Genomic DNA, 6000 nt, shown 5'->3' with positions numbered 1-6000 from the left:
ATTGGTGACAGCGACAATCGACACAATATCACGATACCCCGCCAGAGGCGTCAAGATGGAGCGCCCCGGAAAGCAGCTTTGACAAGGAGTTATCACAGGTGTAAGCAAGAGGGATAGACGTGCATTAACAGCCCTAGCAGCCGTCTTATAATCAAAATTTAAAAGGGTTAAAGGACGAAAGTCACTAGCTGTCTTCAAACCAGCAGCTTTCGGTATCAGGACAACCGTACCTCTCTTGAAATCGGCTGGAATTGAGCCACCATTCAAAATTTCATTTACTATATCCGTAAAAACAGGCCCTATAATAGGCCAAAAGCGAACAAAAAACTCCTTAGGAAGGCCATCCGGACCAGGAGATTTGTGAGATGGTGAACAAGCAATAAAAGCTGAAATTTCGTCTGCAGTAAAAGGAGCTAAAAATTCCGTATTATGGTCCTCTGTTAAAACTGATGGGATAGCAGTTAAAATCTCGTCATTATCAACCGGATCAGAATCAGCCACAGCATATAAGGTCTCATAGTAGCAGGTAAGTTCATGGGTTATTTGATTCTGTAAGGTAAGCCGGCGACCATCAGCTGCCATTAACCACTCGGCCACGACTGCCTGTGGCAATATCGACTTCCGACAAGTGAAAGTGACATCTTTAGAAGCAATCCGATGGCAGAAAGCGGCGTGGCCTCACTCTTTTCTCTAGTGTTTCCATTGCCAGCACATTAGCCGTTACGAAAGTGTATTAATTTTCGCCCAGACAGGGGCTTCAACCCAACACCCTTTGGTTGAAAACCTAACGCTCTACCGACTGAGCTACCGTACAGCTGCGTGGTGTGCGAGTGATTCACATGTCGTAATTACTGGCTTATGGCTCCAATGGCGACTTCACCGACTTCCCACTGACGCACCGCTGACGCTGCTTTTCTGTCGTCTTAAGCGGTGGACATACTTGCAAGTAGCTGCGAGATCTTAACAAAAGAAACGCTGCACCATTGCTTTTGCCGCACTCGAATGACTGAATTTCGATTCTTAAAAAGAAATGAATGTTCGCTCTGTCCAACACTTCCAAGCACATCTGTGTACTCACAAACTCGGCGTCGGCGCGAGAAAATGACGGGAGCGCACTCGTGGGCCTGCGACGGCTTTCTGCAGTCCCAGCGTCAGTGCGAGGTGAACCGGTAGCCACAGGAAGCAGCGGCCGTTGCGAAACTCAGTATTCTTAAATTTTCGTCTTGTTGAGAGTGGCGTCATTGGTTTGCATCCGCGTTCACGTGTGTGAAAATATTTGCTGCTCTTTACGCAAAATCGCACGCAGCCGGTAGGACTCGAACCTACGCTCCCAGAGGGAATCTGATTTCGAGTCAGACGCCTTAACCACTCGGCCACGACTGCCGGTAGCGCGAGTTCTGCCGACACATGCAACTGCTACCGTTTAAAGCACTGTGGTGTCAGGAAACGGCGTAGTTGCATTCTTTTCCGTAGTGTTTCCACCTCTACTAGACGAATCACTACCAAAGTATTAAAATTTCCGCCCGGACAGGGACTTGAACCCTGGACCCTTAGGTTAAAAGCCTAATGCTCTACCGACTGAGCTATCCGGGCTCACAAGACGTTTGTAAACCTTCCACGATACACAACTGCACATTGACTCATGTCCTTTACTGTTGTGCACTCGCTGCATGGAGCTGTAACTAATAAAACGTCGCCTGGATGCTGTCTACAAACTTATCGTGCTAAGCTCGTAACAGACTATCGAAGAATGCTGACACATGACGCAAGAACAAATTGCAGCAATCGTTACGTCTCATACGTTGGAGCAGAGGATTTACGTGTTCTGTCGACACTCACTGGGCAACTGGAAAATTCACAAGCATTTCGAATGCAATGTTTCCCACGTTTTCGCTCATTTCACGGTTCCGTTGGAGACGTTCTTCACGTCCTGACACAAAAAAGGGAACGCAATAGGTAGGACTTTTTTTTTTATTTTCTTGCTTCCCAGGCATTTGCCTACTGTGTTCCTCTTATGGCATGCACTGGACAACCAGAACAGCTACAGGAGGGAGTCATTTTTGTTCTCGGCGGTAGTTACATTATCACAAACTCAGAGCAATTCCATTGGCGTCAGCTTCAAAACGAATGCATGCCGAAACCCGGGATCGAACCAGGGACCTTTAGATCTTCAGTCTAACGCTCTCCCAACTGAGCTATTTCGGCTGACGTTGAACGTCTCTGTTTTGCACGTCTTCGTTGACCTCTGCCCCGTCGCCAATTTCACAGTCATCTTCATCTGATAAGACACAGGGACGCTGAAAGGCGAGCAGCAGATGCAGTGAAGTACCACACACATTTCTTCTGCTTCCATCATCGTAACAAGCAAACACTTCGACTCGATTCATGTAATATTGACTTCGCTGACGCTAGAAAACCTGTGCTATATCGATGCCACGTGCAACTCGTGTGCAAAGAACGAGACACAAGAAGCAGTGAGCCTCTCCAGCGTGTGAGAGGCAGCATCTAGCAGATACACACGGTAAAACATTTGACTTGCGCTAGCTCATAAATTGCTACACGTCATCGTCTGCAAGCTAAAATGGACACATCTGCACTGCCCAGAGAGGTGACACTTGCACTGACACCTGGTGGACGGCTGTGAGACGAGGAGATGAGCTGTGGCTTCTGGGCGCGACTGTAGCGCTGCACCCTGCACATTGCTGGCGATCCACGTGTTTAGTGGAGACGCAACCGCTAGGATGCAGCTGAACGTCCTTCTTCTGAGAGCGAGAAAATTTTCGCAGTCGGCAGGACTCGAACCTACGCTCCCAGAGGGAATCTGATTTCAAGTCAGACGCCTTAGCCACTCGGCCACGACTGCTGGTGGCGGAAATGTCTCCCGACAACGGAAACTGCCATCTTTAGAAGCAATCTGATGGCAGAAAGCGGCGTGGCCTCACTCATTTCTGTAAGGTTTCCATTGGCCGTTTCCAAAATGTAATAATTTTCGCCCAGACAGGGACTTGAACCCAGGACCATTTGATTGAGAACCTACCGCTCTGCCGACTGAGCTATGCGGGCCCACGCACGAGCATTATCGTACAGCTGCGTGGTGTCCGAGTGATTCGCATGTCGTAATTGCTGGCTTATGGCTCCAATGGCGACTTCACCGACTTCCCACTGACGCACCGCTGACGCTACTTTTCTGTCGTCTTAAACGATGGACATACTTCCAAGCAGCTGCGAGATCATAAGAAAAGAAACGCTGCACCACTGCTTTTGCCGCACTCGAATGATTGAATTGCGATTCTTAAAAAGAAATGAATGTTCGCTCTGTCCAACACTTCCAAGCACATCTGTGTACTCACAAACTCGGCGTCGGCGCGAGAAAATGACGGGAGCGCACTCGTGGGCCTGCGACGGCTTTCTGCAGTCCCAGCGTCAGTGCGAGGTGAACCGGTAGCCACAGGAAGCAGCGGCCGTTGCGAAACTCAGTATTCTTAAATTTTCGTCTTGTTGAGAGTGGCGTCATTGGTTTGCATCCGCGTTCACGTGTGTGAAAATATTTGCTGCTCTTTACGCAAAATCGCACGCAGCCGGTAGGACTCGAACCTACGCTCCCAGAGGGAATCTGATTTCGAGTCAGACGCCTTAACCACTCGGCCACGACTGCCGGTAGCGCGAGTTCTGCCGACACATGCAACTGCTACCGTTTAAAGCACTGTGGTGTCAGGAAACGGCGTAGTTGCATTCTTTTCCATAGTGTTTCCACCTCTACTAGACGAATCACTACCAAAGTATTAAAATTTCCGCCCGGACAGGGACTTGAACCCTGGACCCTTAGGTTAAAAGCCTAATGCTCTACCGACTGAGCTATCCGGGCTCACAAGACGTTTGTAAACCTTCCACGATACACAACTGCACATTGACTCATGTCCTTTACTGTTGTGCACTCGCTGCATGGAGCTGTAACTAATAAAACGTCGCCTGGATGCTGTCTACAAACTTATCGTGCTAAGCTCGTAACAGACTATCGAAGAATGCTGACACATGACGCAAGAACAAATTGCAGCAATCGTTACGTCTCATACGTTGGAGCAGAGGATTTACGTGTTCTGTCGACACTCACTGGGCAACTGGAAAATTCACAAGCATTTCGAATGCAATGTTTCCCACGTTTTCGCTCATTTCACGGTTCCGTTGGAGACGTTCTTCACGTCCTGACACAAAAAAGGGAACGCAATAGGTAGGACTTTTTTTTTATTTTCTTGCTTCCCAGGCATTTGCCTACTGTGTTCCTCTTATGGCATGCACTGGACAACCAGAACAGCTACAGGAGGGAGTCATTTTTGTTCTCGGCGGTAGTTACATTATCACAAACTCAGAGCAATTCCATTGGCGTCAGCTTCAAAACGAATGCATGCCGAAACCCGGGATCGAACCAGGGACCTTTAGATCTTCAGTCTAACGCTCTCCCAACTGAGCTATTTCGGCTGACGTTGAACGTCTCTGTTTTGCACGTCTTCGTTGACCTCTGCCCCGTCGCCAATTTCACAGTCATCTTCATCTGATAAGACACAGGGACGCTGAAAGGCGAGCAGCAGATGCAGTGAAGTACCACACACATTTCTTCTGCTTCCATCATCGTAACAAGCAAACACTTCGACTCGATTCATGTAATATTGACTTCGCTGACGCTAGAAAACCTGTGCTATATCGATGCCACGTGCAACTCGTGTGCAAAGAACGAGACACAAGAAGCAGTGAGCCTCTCCAGCGTGTGAGAGGCAGCATCTAGCAGATACACACGGTAAAACATTTGACTTGCGCTAGCTCATAAATTGCTACACGTCATCGTCTGCAAGCTAAAATGGACACATCTGCACTGCCCAGAGAGGTGACACTTGCACTGACACCTGGTGGACGGCTGTGAGACGAGGAGATGAGCTGTGGCTTCTGGGCGCGACTGTAGCGCTGCACCCTGCACATTGCTGGCGATCCACGTGTTTAGTGGAGACGCAACCGCTAGGATGCAGCTGAACGTCCTTCTTCTGAGAGCGAGAAAATTTTCGCAGTCGGCAGGACTCGAACCTACGCTCCCAGAGGGAATCTGATTTCAAGTCAGACGCCTTAACCACTTTTTTTTTTTTTTTTTTTATACTCGAACCCACAATCCCCGGTTTAGGAGACCGATGCCTTATCCATTTTTTTTTGCCTTATCCATTTTTTTTAACGCCTTAACCACTTTTTTTTATCTTTTTTTTGTCTCCTTGCAGCTCGGTGGAGGCGTGTTGGGCAGGGGTCGAATCCCGAGGCCTGGCCATGACGTCTCCTCCTCCCTGCACTGAAGCACAGTCGCACCAAGACGTAGTAATTGTCCTTGGTTCAGAGTCTTATGATACTTATATGTGGACACGGGGGTCATGATGCGTCGTCTATCCAAACAGGTAAAAGCTTGGCAGGAAGGTAAAAGAACTAAGAACTAGCGAGAATGTCTTCCGTATCATGAAGTGAGATCAGTATGCCCCTATACCGGTGCCATTAATGCATCTGGCGCAGTAATTATCAATAGAAGTGGAAACTTAACCAATCCCCTGCTTTTCGAAAACAATACTAAGCATATTCGCAAAGTCCCTCTTAAGATGGGAAAGATTTTTGCGTCCAGTACTCATGAAGCATGTAACCAATAAACGAAATAAAATCGGAAAGACCATCACCATCAACCACTGCAAAAATGTAACGGCCAAGAAGCCACATAATGGTGTTGTTCTTTGTCCGGGGATAAAAAACCGTGTCCGGCCAGCAGAGGATATCAGTTGTAAATGCCGATTCCGAACTCCTGGTGAGTAACGCCAATTGTCGGCGCAGCCAGTACCACATGCGAAGACGGTCAGCGCAGGTAAATCGGTGTGGGAGCGTATCAACACAACCACACGTTTGACAAAGCGGAGAGACACATAAACCTATACGATGAAGTCGTACGTTCGTAGGAATCAGCTGATTAACCACCTTATACCA

The 6000-nt window shown here is 48.3% G+C and overlaps 7 non-coding genes across 7 annotated transcripts; all 7 read right to left on the bottom strand.

Moving 5' to 3' along the window:
• Nucleotides 1–1301: 1301 nt before the first annotated feature.
• Nucleotides 1302–1383, bottom strand: Trnas-cga (transfer RNA serine (anticodon CGA)). Its single transcript has one exon. It is a non-coding gene; the product is annotated as a tRNA-Ser (tRNA).
• A 137-nt stretch (nucleotides 1384–1520) lies between these two features.
• Nucleotides 1521–1593, bottom strand: Trnak-uuu (transfer RNA lysine (anticodon UUU)). Its single transcript has one exon. It is a non-coding gene; the product is annotated as a tRNA-Lys (tRNA).
• A 539-nt stretch (nucleotides 1594–2132) lies between these two features.
• Nucleotides 2133–2205, bottom strand: Trnaf-gaa (transfer RNA phenylalanine (anticodon GAA)). Its single transcript has one exon. It is a non-coding gene; the product is annotated as a tRNA-Phe (tRNA).
• A 576-nt stretch (nucleotides 2206–2781) lies between these two features.
• Trnas-uga (transfer RNA serine (anticodon UGA)) lies at nucleotides 2782–2863 on the bottom strand. The gene has a single exon. It is a non-coding gene; the product is annotated as a tRNA-Ser (tRNA).
• Nucleotides 2864–3573: 710 nt separating this feature from the next.
• On the bottom strand, nucleotides 3574–3655 carry Trnas-cga (transfer RNA serine (anticodon CGA)). Its single transcript has one exon. It is a non-coding gene; the product is annotated as a tRNA-Ser (tRNA).
• A 137-nt stretch (nucleotides 3656–3792) lies between these two features.
• Trnak-uuu (transfer RNA lysine (anticodon UUU)) lies at nucleotides 3793–3865 on the bottom strand. The gene has a single exon. It is a non-coding gene; the product is annotated as a tRNA-Lys (tRNA).
• A 538-nt stretch (nucleotides 3866–4403) lies between these two features.
• On the bottom strand, nucleotides 4404–4476 carry Trnaf-gaa (transfer RNA phenylalanine (anticodon GAA)). The gene has a single exon. It is a non-coding gene; the product is annotated as a tRNA-Phe (tRNA).
• Between the last annotated feature and the right edge of the window lie 1524 nt (nucleotides 4477–6000).

Source organism: Schistocerca nitens, unplaced genomic scaffold (genome assembly GCF_023898315.1).
Source record: "Schistocerca nitens isolate TAMUIC-IGC-003100 unplaced genomic scaffold, iqSchNite1.1 HiC_scaffold_385, whole genome shotgun sequence".
NCBI classification, from domain to species: Eukaryota; Metazoa; Arthropoda; class Insecta; order Orthoptera; family Acrididae; genus Schistocerca; species Schistocerca nitens.
Note: the sequence above shows the minus strand (reverse complement) of the source record. Positions and strands in the feature narration are given on the sequence as shown.